This window comes from Haemaphysalis longicornis, unplaced genomic scaffold (genome assembly GCF_048455015.1).
Source record: "Haemaphysalis longicornis isolate Haplotype H1 unplaced genomic scaffold, Haemaphysalis longicornis Haplotype H1 scaffold_1, whole genome shotgun sequence".
Taxonomy (NCBI): Eukaryota; Metazoa; Arthropoda; class Arachnida; order Ixodida; family Ixodidae; genus Haemaphysalis; species Haemaphysalis longicornis.
This window is the reverse complement of record NW_027526203.1, coordinates 159,202,161-159,216,973: the sequence shown is the minus strand read 5'-3', so window position 1 is coordinate 159,216,973 and position 14,813 is coordinate 159,202,161. Positions and strand designations below refer to the sequence as shown.

Genomic DNA, 14,813 nt, shown 5'->3' with positions numbered 1-14,813 from the left:
CCTTTGGAAAACAACATGAGCCTCGCGCTTAACAAGAACGAATGAAACATCCCAGAAAAATACCGCATCCCTGCTCAAAACAAAGCAATGATCACTAGTTTCAGCTTGATTACGCAGGGGCAATTGTCCGAACGAGGAACAGACATTCCTTTTCCGCGCAACCATGGTTTACTGGGAGTGTTGATGCATGTAGCTTAAAGAAAAACGTTTATCTTTAAGCTGCATGGGGCCCGTGAAAACCCAGGTCAACATCTCAGTAGTGAAAAAAGAAGAGCACTGACCCGGACGTGATTCGAACACGCAACCTTCTGATCTGGAGTCAGACGCGCTACCATTGCGCCACCGGGTCTTTCTTTTCTTTATTGCCTGGTTTTGACAACACCCAAAAAAAGATTACATATCATAAAAATAAAACACTGAACTCAGCAAAAGTGAGGCCGCCGGCCAATAAAGGGCTGGCGTTGTCATTAAAATGGCCTTAGGTTTGTCAGCTGCTCCATTTCTGGCAGCCAAACCGGGAATACCTCCTCAGACTTAATAATTTCGACAAAGCGACCAGCACTCTCTTTGAATTGCTGTAGTGCAAAACGTGCATCGACATCATTATACAGTTTTGCAGTGCGAGAGTGCCATATGCTATGGAGACCCGGTAGCCTTACTAAATCATAAGGCACTCCTGCCTCATTGTCCACTGCAGGAAACGGTATACCGTGAGGGTTTAAAGGAAAGTCCTTTCGTAGTGTTCTTTGTAGTACATCCCATAAATACACCCCCCCACCACAATGCAAAAACACGTGGTCTATTGTCTCTGGCAATTTACATCTAAAACAGTCTGTCCCCCATGGTACAAATAGCCCCCTCCGTTTCATATATGTTCTTACTAATAATGTACCTGTATGCAGCTTAAAAAAAAGGACCTGACTCTTGGCTGAATTTGCATTCTTTTCACCCTCTTAAGAACGTCCTGGCCTGGGCCTCCAGAGTACATAGCTCTGTACATTGGCACAGGGAATACGGTATCCACAATATCATTATACAGGTTTTCCCTTTTTACCATACTTAAGTATTCCTATGAGAACCACGCGTTACAAAAATTTACACTTCCAACGACTTCTTTGAAAAAACCAAAAATTCCTCCATGTATATACCCAGTGGTTACGATAAAGTCAGGGAGAAGCCTGCGCAGCCTCACCTGACACACTGTCCTCAGAAAAGGGTCGCTTACATCCCTTAAAAACAGAAATCTATTTACAAGCTGTCGCACAAATAAGTGTGCCAGTCCCAGTCCCCCATCTCTGATTCGCCTGAACAGGTTGCTGCGGCTGCACATCTCCCAATTCGAGGCCCACACGAAGACAGCAAGGACCCGATGCAGCTTTGGCACATTTGTACGCGAAAGGTGCAGCACTTGCATCACGTACCACAGTTTACTAACGGAAAATAGGTTGCACACTGTTCCCGTAGCAAAGGTTGACAAATAAGCCCCCCTCCACTTGTCTCCCTTTGCTCGGTACTCCTGTGTTTGTTCGTGCCAATACGGCTCACTATCTTTATAAAACTGCAGTGGGACTCCAAGGTACTTTACGGGGGTTGTTAACCAGCTTACATTGGCGAAAGTGTCAGGGGTGATTGCCATTCTCCATGCCAAAACCCCATGCACTTTCCCCAATTTACAAGGCTACCTGTGATTGAATAAACTGTTTTGTCACCTCAACTACTTTAACAATACTTTCTTTGTTTTCACAGAACACCACGATGTCATCTGCGTAAGCCAATACTTTTACCTCGGACTCGTGCAATCGGAATCCTCAAATTTTTATGTCTGAGGATACGCAAACACAATGTTTCGATATAAATTCAGAACAACAGTGGGCTGAGGGGACAGCCCTGGCGCACCGATCGTTGCACGTTAATGGGCGCTCCCAATGCCTTGTTCACAACTAACCGCGTGGTGCAATTCCGATACGCCAATGCTACCCCCTCTTTGATAACAGAACCAACGTTTATATAGTCTAAAATAGAAAACAATAGTTCGTGCGATACACAATCAAAGGCCTTTTCAAGGTCTAGTTGAAGCACAGCGACTCCTACATGCATGGCATCGGAACACTCCAGCACACACCTTGCCTTGTGTATATTGGTGCAAATAGACCTTCCCCGTATGCCGCAAGTCTGATAAGGGCCGACTGTTTTATGGATCACTCCCTGGAGCCTACTTGCTAGTATCTTCATAAATATTTTGTAGTCCACATTCGTAAGTGAAATGGGCCTATATGACGTAACCTGCTTAGGTTTTCTGACATCATCTGTTTTGGGGATTAACACCGTGTGAGCAGTTCCGTAACAACGTGGCAGTGGTTTCAAATTAAATGATTCATTGAAAACAGCCGCTAATACCGGTGATATTTTACTCCTAAATTCTTTGTAGAACGCCGCACTCAACCATCCGGGCCTGGCGATTTCCCTGGGTTTAAATTATCAATGGCGTCTTCAACTTCTTTCGATGCTATTGGTTGTTGTAGCCACTCCTTTGTTTCATCGTCAAGCTTCGGCATGTTGCTGAGGAATTCTCCCTTGAAGCTTTCGATATCGGCAGAGCGGAAAGCAAAAAGCGACTGGTAGGGCTCAAAGAAGGCACGCTCGATGTGCTGGTTATCCCCGGAAGTTTCGCCGTTCCAGTCAATCTCGGTTAGCTGAATACGTTGAGCATGCGCTTTCTCGAGCCGCAAGGCCCTTTTTGTAGGTCTTTCACCCGTTATCGCCTGGACCACTCTTGCTCGTACAAGCGCTCCGTGATAGCGCTCTTCGTCGATTATTTCTAGCTTTTGTGTTGTTTGCCTGATGGCGTCTTTGTACATGCCCGGGTGTTTGCCCTCCTGCTCAGTCAGCGTTTTTAGCGATTATCGGAGCGAAGTTTCCTTTTCATTTTGTTCGAACCTTAGGCAGCTGGCCCGTTCGATTGCTTTAATTTTAGACGCTTCTTTTGTTGGTTCCCACATTTCCAAGATATTATTTTGGCTGCCCTATTCGATTTGTCTAATTTGGTCCTTTACTGTGTTGCTGAAATTTTCGTCTTTTAAAACATTTTCATTTAACTTCCACAATTCCCATGTAAAATTGTTCCGCCGGGTTTTGTGCCGTATTCTGCACGCGACAAGACAATGATCGGTGAAAGACAATGGTGAAACACTATAGTTGCTGCACATTGGAACCATTTCCAACGATATGTAAATCCGGTCCAGTCGGGCGTGGCTAGCGCCTTGAAAGTGCGTGTATTGCACGCTTCTTGCGCCCTCCAAACATTCGGCAACATCCTCAAGACCGAATTCCGCAATATACTCAGACCACAAATCAGTGCTTACATCCTTGAATGGCCTTTTGCTTGTCTTGTCCCGTGCGGTTAACACACAATTGAAATCTCCTAAGAATATTATTTGCCTATCGGCGGTAAGGTGCTGCCTGATACTATTAAAAAAATCGGCAAGCTCGTCCCCGGAATTGGGGGCATAAATGCACAAAACGCGCCACTCGACACTGCGAAAAGAGTAATCACATACCACTAATCGCCCCGACAAACATGACGAAACGGTTTGGACAGCTAAGCCCGGTAGCTTTCGCACAAAAAGCACGCAGCCCGCCGAAGTGCCGACTGCGTGACTAACACATGCGAAGTACCTCGACGTGAAACACCGCACCATGCTCTCAGTCTCTGCCTCCCCCTGCACCTTGGTTTCCTGAACCGCCACCACATCAACGTCATGCTCGGTTAACAGCCGGGGTACACTTGACCCTGTTTTCTTTTCCCAGCCAATCCCCTGACGTTGAGTGTAGCTACGTTAAGTGCGAGGTCATCAGACAGTTTCGTTCAATTAGAGGCTGAGAGCATGGTGCTTACCTTTGGCGTCTCGAGCTAGCTACACGCTCCCGCCCGCCGCTGCTCTGTCCCCTGCGTTGCGCTGTTGGGGGGCCGTGTCCGGGTGTGTCCTGTCGGGCGGTATGGTGGGCTTGGGTCTGAACGACGGGCGCCGTATCTGCGTTGTTTTTGCCGGCGGCTCCTCGCTGTTTTTGTTACCCCTGCTGTCGTTCCCGTCTACTGCGTCGACGTGGGGGCGTTTCTCGGTCCCCGCCGGAGTCGCTGCTCCGTCGGTGTCCATCGTTTCCGGGTGTTGCCCCGCCAGTGCACCGGGGGGCTCGGCTGCCATGCACTTTTCGTCGCTTTTAACCAAGCTCTCCTCTGGTACTGCCGTCTTTGCTGGGGTGGCCTCGGGGGTTTTCACTTCCTGGGTGAGGCAGCCTACCATTGGGGTCACGGTGGTAGCTTCGGATGGCTCGCCACCACCAGCGCCTTGAGCTGCTTCCTCGGCCTCGACGGCATCCATAAGGTGCTCGGTAGTACCCTCGTTGTCAGCGGGCCCCGTCACTGACGCGTACGAGGGCACGCACTGCGTCTCGACGTGACCAAAACGCCGACACCTGGAACAACGGGGTACCTTGCACTTCCGCCGCACATGGCCTGGCCGTTGCAGCGAAGGCACTGCATGGAACGTCCCGGTGCCACGACGAGGGCGGGCTCGCCCGCCACCTTTATCTGGTGCGGCAGGTCGTCAATCTTGAGGCCTCTTTTCAACTTCAGCAGCACTGTCCTCGTCGTGGAACCCTTGTCAATGACGCCCTGGACGCGCCACCGCTCCCGGTCCACCTCGGTCACCTTGCCGTACGACGCCAGTGCAGCTCGGATGTCGTCGTCGGCTACGCCGTGCAGTAGCTAGTGCAGCTTCAGTCTGACCTGTTGGTCTTGCGGGTGGATGACGACGCACCGCCGGCCCTTTACATGAAACTCCGGGATCACGAGCATCTTCATTGCTTCGTTGCGCCAACGGGCCAGGACGTCAGGCCCTTTGGAAAACAACATGAGCCTCGCGTTTCACAAGAACGAATGAAACATCACAGAAAAATACCGCATCCCTGCTCAAAACAAAGCAATGATCACTGGTTTCTGGTTGATTATTAAGGGGGAATTGTCCGAACGAGGAACAAACATTCCTTTTCCGCGCAACCATGTTTTACTGGGAGTGTTGACGCATGTAGCTTAAAGAAAAACGTTTATCTTTAAGCCGCATGGGGCCCATGAAAACCCAGGTCAACATCTCAGTAGTGAAAAAAAGCAAAGCACTGACCCGGACGTGATTCGAACACGCAACCGTCTGATCTGGAGTCAGACGCGCTACATTGCGCCACCGAGCCAGGACGTCAGGCGCTTTAGAAAACAACATGAGCCTCGCGTTTCACAAGGACGAATGAAACATCCCAGGAAAATACCGCATCCCTGCTCAAAACAAAGCAATGATCAGTAGTTTCAGCTTGATTACGCAGGGGGAATTGTCCGAACGAGGAACAGACATTCCTTTTCCGCGCAACCATGGTTTACTGGGAGTGTTGATGCATGTAGCGTAAAGAAAAACGCTTATCTTTAAGCTGCATGACACCTGTGAAAACGCAGGGTAACATTCCAGTAGTGAAAAAAAGAAAAGCACTGACCCGGACGTGATTCGAACATGCAACCTTCTGATGTGGAGTCAGACGCACTTCCGTTGCGCCACCGGGCCATCTTTTTTCTTTGTTGCATGGGAAACTAGCCCGAATAGTTTAAAGTCCCACCCTAACTACAATAACGGTACATTCACTAATACATTTTCAAAGTCAGGCAGGCACACACACGCTTCAAGAAGATGCAACCAGTCCGGCGGCTGCGATTGCGCCGCATAGACACTGTACACAAGCGCACATTGTTCGCGAAAAATTGACTTAGTTCCACGAGGTTCCTCGGCATGGCGGTCAATCATGCGACCCTTCGATAGGCTAAACAATCCTATCAGCACGAAAAGGTCATATTGCACGGAACTGTTCTTCATCACTGGCAGGAATCGTATACTGTAAGGGGTGATGTCTATGTCCTTTTTAAGAGTCCGGTGCAGAACATCCCAAAAAAAAAACACAGCATCCCGACATAAAACAAAGCAGTGATCAATTGTCTCCGGCTGGTTACACAAGCGACAGTTAACAGACCAAGACACATATACACCTTTAGTATCGAGCCATGTTTTAACAGGCAAAGTTGATGTGTGCAACCTAAAAAAGAAAGTTTTTGCAGCCGCTTGGATGCACATTTTCTTGACGCGCTTCAACACACTGTCATCTAAAAACATCAGATATGGTTGACAGTAAACGGGCACTGGAAATAAACTTTCAATTAAAATTCCCGTCAATTCTTTCCTTGAGAGACCGTACAAATACTCGAGAGAAAAACGCACAATAAGAAACTTGAAAGTCTCAGCAACCTCTTTCAGAAAGCCCCAAAGCGGGCTAGGATTCGCGGGGTAAGTTGGAGCAAATAAAAAAGGCAAATGAGCACTCAATTTATGCTGAAAAAAAAACTTTTAAAAACGAATGATCAGCCGTTTTGATAAAAAGAACCGCGAAACGAGCTGGTGTGCAAACAAATGCACCAATCCAACACCACCAGACCTCAACGGGAGGAAGAGGTTATCGCGGCGCATGGGCTCCCACTTGGATCGCCATACGAAGGTAGACAACACTCTGTGAAATGCTTGAACGTTTTTTTGTGCGCAACTAAGGACCTGCAGAACATAAACAAGTTTGGAGACAAGAAATACATTACACAGTTCTGCACGCGCAAATAGAGACAGCTCCCGCCCCATCCATGCCTGCGTTTTACGCTTCACTACAGTAAGTGCAGAAGACCAATGAGGTCCACTGTTCCGAATCTGATGTAGAGGAACCTCAAGGTACTGTATTGTTTCAGAGTCCCATGTTATGCCTCCATATTGACGTGGCTGCGTACCCCACCAGCCCTTCCAAAAACCTCTTGATTTTTCAAGGTTCACCTTAGCACCACTTACATCGCAAAACTGCTGTGTCAGCATCATTACCTCCAAGACACTTTTCTTGTCCGTACAAAAAAAAGGCAAGGTCATCTGCATAGGCTAAAACTTTGACTTCATAGTTTTCCAATGGAAAACCGTTAATGGCACTGCTTTGGAGAATACTAATGCACAGGGGCTCAAGGTAAAAACCGAATAAAAGGGGTGACAACGGACAACCTTGCCGTACGGAAGATCTAATGGGAATAGGTCTACAGAGTTCGCGATTTATAATCAACCGGGTCGTACAGCTTTTATAACAGAGAGATATGCCTTTATACAAGGCTTCCCCAAGCTCAGCTGACTCCAGAACTGCAAAAAGGAAAGGATGGCTAACCCTGTCAAATACTTTGGCAAGATCAATTTGAAGGAGCGCAACCTGCCCAGCACCATCGGATACGCACTCCAGTACTGAACGAGCAATATGGATGTTGGTCTGAATGCTCCGACCCTGAATACCGCAAGTCTGGTGCGAACCTATCAGACTTGTGATTACAATCTGTAACCTGCGTGCCAGCACCTTCGCGAATATCTTGCAATCCACATTACGCAGAGATATCGGCCTGTAGCCATCCACGCTTTTCAACTTTTCTGCGTTGTCACTTTTCGGGATTCGTACAGTATAACCTTCGTAAAATGTAGGAGGCAGGACATCGAGTTCATAGGCCTTTGTAAATACCTCATGTAAGGCAGGTGGCAGAATACTCGAGAATTTTTGGTAGAACTCCGAAGTGAGGCCATCAGGTCCAGGTGACTTATGGGTTTGCAGGTTTGAAATGGAAATTTCCACTTCTTGAAGCGTAATTGGTCCTTCTACAAGAGCCCGCTCATCGTCACTGAGCTTAGGAAAAGGCAGGAGGAATACATTAAAATCAGGCGTACTACAGGTACCCGTGTTGCCATTAAACAGTTTTTCATAATGAGCACAAAATGCTCCAAGTATACTGCGGCTATCAGAGTAGCTTTGGCCCCCATACTCAATTTCGACTATAACTTTTTCTAGTGCTGTCTGCTTTTCATCTCGAAATGCGCGTCGTGTTGGCGGCTCCTGCAAAAACCTACGCGTTCTTGATCGAACAAGGGCTCCCCGATATTTTTCAGTCATATGCTGCTGCATTTGAGCTTTAGCATTGCATATTTCATCAAAAAATGTCCCGGCCTCAGCTATTTTAGCCTCATGTAATTGCATCAAGGAACTGCAGAGTTCACGCATGTGAAGTCGCTTCAAAAAGGATGACCGAGCCGACGCCACTATAGCTACGTTTTTGATTTCTTGTTTAAAAAGGTCCCATTTTTGGAAAATACTAAGGCTTGAAAGTTCGAATGTATCGTTCAAGAAAGCTGCTACTGTGTGTTGAAAAGTCCGTCCCAGAGTATACTATTGTTCTCTTTCCACAGTTCCCAAGGGATGGGAGGAGCGCGCCAGCCCCGTGGACCGATCCGTGCAGAGACCATGCAATGATCAGTAAAAAATATTGGCCTAACAACATAATCACGCACAATGGAGCACTTTCCCGTTGAAACATAAATTCGGTCCAGACGGGCACTAGAAAAACGATGAAAATGCGTAAATTATATAGTGCTCCCTATAACGCTTCCTATCTCAACTAACCGTATTCACTAATCAGGTCACTGAGAACCGCGGCACTGGAATCATAGCGCCAGTTACCTGGCGAACGCTCCTCTGAGTACATACACAATTAAAATCACGTAGCAGTAGCACACTTCTCTCGGTGCACAAAAATTGAGCCAAGGAGAGGAAGAAACTCCTCCTTTCAGTCAATTTGTTGAGGGCATACAAACAAATAATGCGCCATTCAGTTCCCGATATGTCAACGTCGGAGCAGACAAACCGCCCCACATCATCCACTTTGCAAGCAAGGACAGTCGCATCATGGTTTTTACTAACCAATAGCATACACCCACCTGATAGGCCAACCGAGTGGCTAACGCAAACACTGTATTCAGATAAAAGGGCTGGAGAGCTGCCTCGTGTCCTCATCTGTACTTAGCTTGGTCTCCTGAATGGCCGCAATAGTTATAGAATTTCTCTGAAAAAGCTGCAGAAGCTGATACTGTCTGCGTCTCTGTTTGAATCTCCTTACATTAAGTGAGGAGACGTGTACTGCTGCTAAGTTGGCCATAACAATCAGCTATTCGCTCCCCCACCGAAAGAAGGAGTCGCCCTAGTTTTTGACGACCGCTGAGACTGCCTCCGTGGGGTGGGCCGTACATTTGACCTGCTAGCTCCCGGATCTCCCCCTGCAACTGCTGGAAGGTCAGGAGCCTGCCTCTTCTCTGCACCAAAACAGGTTTCCTCTGAATGAAGAGAGGCCGGCAGCTTTAGGGGCCCTGAAGCAGCGTCCATCATCTCTTCAGAAAAAGGGGATGCATCAGCCCACGATGCCGACGGCCAACCATTAGGCTTCGGAGAACCATCCTCAGCCTTGGTGAAGCTTTCGGGAGTAGCGCTGTCTTCCCTAGCCACTCCGCTGCAGGGAAGCGATGCGCTGTCACAGGAGCTCTCAAGCAGTTCGGCCTCCTTTCACGGGCCCACATCATCAAAGTCCATGGAATCTTCAGCTGAAGGCAAGACAGGCCCCACTGGCCCGCACATCCTGGAATCTGAAAACCCACCATCGGGTGGTTTTGGTTCCCGGAGTACAGGGTCATGCTGTTGGGTCTCCAAATTGGCAGATGGAGACTGCTGGGAAACGGTGGCCAGGCCTGGGGCGACGCTGACTTCTCCTGAAGCATCCACCACTTCAGATGCATCCATAAGGTGTTCGTAAGTTTCATCGTCTGTGGTCTTCGCCTGGCCCTGACGCAGTTTATCAGCATATTGTCGTATGCTGATAAACTGCTGATTCCTGATTCCAGGGCAACGCCAAATGCTGATTCCAGGGATATGCTGATTCCAGGGATATGCTGATTCCAGGGCAACGCCAAATCTCCCGGTTTACAGATTTGACAGTGCCGTACGGTTCCAGTGCTTCCACGATTCGTCGGCTCTCCATGTGGCGGGGTAACCAAAGTAGCTTTACTTTGACCTCCCGGAATCCGTGTCAAACACCATACACTTTAAGGACTTCACGGGGAAACTTCCGGGGTCTACAAGCTTCTGCTTCGCAAGAGCACTGACGCACGTTACCCTCCATACATGGCTCATCTGGTATTGACCAATGCTAATAACGTCTTGGAGATCCATTACTCGAGCAAGAGCATCCCTGAAGTCAGGAGCACGGTACGGGCGGCCTTTGAGATCAGCATGCAGAAAAACGGTGTTCAGGACAACGGTACCAGTCGGTAGACGGGAAGGACGATCTTGTATTTTCTTCGTGTCCAGACGATGAAGTACTCGGCCAAAGGCCTATGCGCTGTTTCCAGCTTGCATCATTGGAAAAACACAGCCGCTCCGGACGTCAGGCACTTTGGAAAACAACATGAGCCTCGCGTTTCACAAGAACTAATGAACATTCTGACTGCCTCCAGACGCATGCAGTTATGCCTGCGTGATATCGACCGTTTAAATAGCGCTCGTTAGGAGCGATGGCGTGAATGCACTATGCATGTTGAACGCATTGTAAAGTGGGCCCAGTGCCTTACAAGCGCAACTCGTAAGAGTTGCGCTTGTAAAGCGCTGGGCCCACTTTACCCCCGACTCGTTTGTAACGACGGAAAGATGTGAATTCCACCTTATTTATCCTAGCCCAACCACAAGGAAGGAAGCGTTGACCGTTTGAGTGTGCCTTCGTGTGGGATCTTGGTCGCAGCTGACGCAAGTACAGTAAAATAACAAATAACAACAAATATTATGTAGCGTTTTTAGATGAATAAGTAAGTAAAGGAAGGTTGAATGTTAGAAAAATGAATTCCATGCCAGATGACTGCATTAATCGTGGTCTTAATTCGACGCAACGTCCGCTTGAACCGTTGTTGCCGTCAATTTAAGAGGGCACTGAAGAGAACTATCTCCTTGAAGGTTCACCCCAGTACACCTCCCAGAATCTATTCGGTGCTCGAAGTTTCCTCGAATGAATTGCTTATAAATCGCAAAATAAACGTTGAATTTTCCCTTCTCACTATCACAATAAAGTTGCACAAACACCGGGCTGCTGCATGCGCCTCGATAAACCAGCAGAGAAAGGGAAGAGCGAGAGAGGGACATCAAAGATTTTTTGGAAATAAAAGGTCTTAGGTGGGCTAAGGGTAGTTCCATACTTACAGGTTCCCTAGTCTCCTCTGCTTATCTGCTGGACATAAAGGTCGGATTGTTTCAAATCACATGGTTGGAGCTTACCGGAGCTGCTTCCCATAGTTGATAAGAAGTGGTGTTGTATACTGAGAAACCCCAGGAGCCGTGTAAATGGGATGGATGTTTACCGGATTTGGCGCATGAATCAACCGCCGGGTAAGACACTCACCGCTCCGAGAACTGACTCTCCGCGCAGCCCACCACACGACACCCAAGAGACAATTACACGATCGTCTATCGGCTACGATCCTGACTCAACGTTGCCACCTGGGCCTCTCGCACTCTCACACATGGCACTGCCACCACCAGCAACATCCCTCTGCAAAAATGTACGACCAGGTAACAGCGCACGCACAAAATTTACACAATCTCGTCGTCGCAAGCACTACCTTTGAAGAATACGCACTCGCCCTCAGTGCGATCAAGACCACACAACTTGGAGTAGCAGAGTACAACTGATGCCCGATATAAAACCTCCGCCTGACATCAGCCACGGTGTCCTCCACGGCTTGGTCTCGGACGTCACCTCCAATACACTCCTCGAACTACCCCAAGCTAACAAATCCCATCTCCTAGATGCACGCTTAATGGGCTGCACCACCTCGGCCTTATTGACATTGCAAGGGTCCCACGTACCATTCTACGAAAAGGTAGGAAGCATTCTCTACTGCTGTCGCCCGTTTCGGCGCACCCTGCAGGTGTGTCGACTGTGCGGTGGCATCAGACATTGACAAGACGTGTGTCCCAACCCCGACTACCCTAAGTGCCTGATTGCGGCCTGAGTGACCCCTCAAAAGGCCACACGTGTTCGGCGAACTGCAAACTGTGCAATATCCCACACACCACAGCCGATAAAGACTGTCCAAAGAAACTGGTTCCAGATCACCCAGTATCCGAATATCGCTCCTCCGCTTCCATGGCCGCCAAACCGTACACTATAGAGCCGATGACCCAAACAGGTGAGCTTGTCTGCCGTAGTATCAGGCACTCCCCCTGCTCACGCCTACCTTCCCCTTCCTACATGTCCCCTGCACCCTCCGCCTGTAACGGATACTCCCCAGTTTTCCTCCGCAATGGAGCAGCTGCTTGCAGAACGCAAGCAGCAAAACGCTACAATACTCGCACGCACAGAAGCTCTCGAAGCCTCCAAACGCGTCTCTCAGTAATCTCTAAGTGAACCTCCATCCCCCGCACCTACTAGCACCTCTCCACCTCCTGTAACGCCAGAACTCGCCACGTCTCTCATCAACGAGAAAATCACAACTGAAGTCCTTCCGATGGTTGAAAAACACATAGCGACCGCTCTGCTACCCTCAACAAAGCGATCACAGAAACCATTGACACTTTACTTCGCATTGCTGAATCCATCACCCAACGTCTTACTGCGCTCGAGCAGGCAAACCAGATGACCGTCCATCCCCAGGCCAAGAAACCCAAGCTCTCCCATGAATACGATGCCGACTTAGCCGCAACACCCCCTTCCACCCGATAGCGACCAATCTCAACGCAGTGAACACCTATCAATAGAACTCCCGTTGGTTCATTAGTAAAAAGCCCAAATCGGTCACTAGATCTCCTCATCACCACTGGACATCATCGCGCTACAAGAAACTGGTACCCGAAACCCGAACTACCCGGCTACGCCACGTTTACCCATGACCCCAGACCCCGGCCAAAACAGTAACCACCCAAAAACGCCCCATCTCCTCTCTGATCGCCCCCAGTTTTGTTGGAATCATTCTTACGACATCCAGTCAACCCCTTCATCCTGAGCATCTACAGTCCTCCCCAGCGGCCCTTCTAAGAGATATCGATCCGCTCATGAACGAATCCGCCAATAGAGCCGGCACAAACCCCCTGCTCTTGCTCGACGGCTTCAACGCCCCTCACCATTCATTGGAATACCCTCAAGCGACCAAGAAAGGCACGGCACTTCTTCGCGCGGCCAAACACCATATGTTTACGCTGTTCACCCTTCCAACTCGACTGGGAACAAGCATAACTCGTGACACAACTCCGGACATCACTTTTGCCCGCAATGCAGCTCATCTAGAGTGGGAGCGCTTACCAGACACTCTTGGAAACGCTCATTACATCCTAGCCCTCGCCTTACCCCAACCTGACCTCCGACGACGCATTGGACAAGCAGCGCGTGTAGACTAGTCATCTTCTCGCAAAGATCCTACCTCACTACTCCTGCGGACGCATACCTCGAACGATGGACGGCTCAGGTAACTGCGCTAGGGCAGAAACATACTAAAATTATTCCCCTCACAACTGCCAATGCTTCAGTGGGATCCTGCCTCCCTCATCTGTGGGAGGCTCGGTGAGGCCTCATCAACAGATGGAAAATTCGGAAACGTAACCACTCCCTCAAGCGCGGAATGGCGGAAATTACCCAGCGGGCCGCTCAATATCCTCAGGTGCCGAGAACCCAAAACTGGCGATCTTTCTGCGACAAACTGGGAGGCACGTTGAGCAGTATGCTCATTGGCACATTCTCCGCCCTCTCTTAGGGTTTAAACCATCCAAAACAACAGCGCAGCAGCTACGATGACTCGTTCGCAACTATCCGCATCCATACAACAAGTTGCTCGATGAAGTCGGCACAAATCTTTTTTGGGTGCCTTGAAAACTCAGCAGTTTCCGTCGCCTTACCAAACATCGGCCTTGCTCACGCCGATCTCGAAGCTCTGATCACGATCTAAGAATTGGAGCAAGCCATCGCCCGCTTGACGCGCAACACGACGCCGGAAAAAAATTGCATAACGAACAAAACCCTTCGAGGCCTACACGATGGGACTTTCTGATCCATTTCTAACCTCTTTAACAAACATTGGGAAGCTGGAACCCTCCCCCAACAAGGGCGGCATTCGGACATTGAACTCATACCGTAGCCCCACAAACCTGTGGCCATCGACAACCTCCGTCTCATTTCTCTTACGTTGTGCCTGGGCAAGCTGTTCGAACTAATGGTGCCTTATAGCTTAACTACATCGAAGGCAACAATCTCTATCCCCATACCATGTCCGGCTTCCGTGCCCGTTAATCGACTCCAGACGTTCTCCTCCAACTCAAAGAACGTGAATGTGATGATCGGCTCCCTGTGCCGCGAAAAGCACTAGCAGTCCACGGCGACGAACTGGCGATCGAAGAGGAAGAGGAAGAAGCAAGAAAGAGACCGCCGGGAGCACGCAGTGCTTGGGGGCAAAAGAGATGGGAAAGTGGATTGAGCGGCGAGACAGCGTTGTAGGAGCGGCAGAAGAGATCGCGACCGTGAGGGGGATTGGGACCAACTCAGAGGAAAATCGACATCATGAGCAAAACTCAAAGCAGCACGATCCTCGCCCTTGACGTCAAAGGTGCCTTTGATAACGTCACGCACGAGTCCATCTTCAGTAACTGTAGAGCGGCTAATTACAACTTCGTCCGAGCATTTCTGACAGATCGGGCAGCCACAATACGTCTGGGGCCCATACAATCCGGCCTTTTCCTCACGCCGGCAAAAGACACCCCTCAAGGCTCCGTCATTTCCGCCTTACTTTTTAATATATGGCCCTCCTTCAACTTGCAGTCAAACTCTCCACAATCCCCAATTTCCACCATGCATTCTAAGC

At 49.2% G+C, this 14,813-nt stretch overlaps 2 non-coding genes across 2 annotated transcripts; both read right to left on the bottom strand.

Annotated features, from left to right (window-relative positions):
• Positions 1–277: 277 nt before the first annotated feature.
• Trnaw-cca (transfer RNA tryptophan (anticodon CCA)) lies at positions 278–349 on the bottom strand. The gene has a single exon. It is a non-coding gene; the product is annotated as a tRNA-Trp (tRNA).
• Positions 350–5,173: 4,824 nt separating this feature from the next.
• Trnaw-cca (transfer RNA tryptophan (anticodon CCA)) lies at positions 5,174–5,244 on the bottom strand. Its single transcript has one exon. It is a non-coding gene; the product is annotated as a tRNA-Trp (tRNA).
• Positions 5,245–14,813: the final 9,569 nt, after the last annotated feature.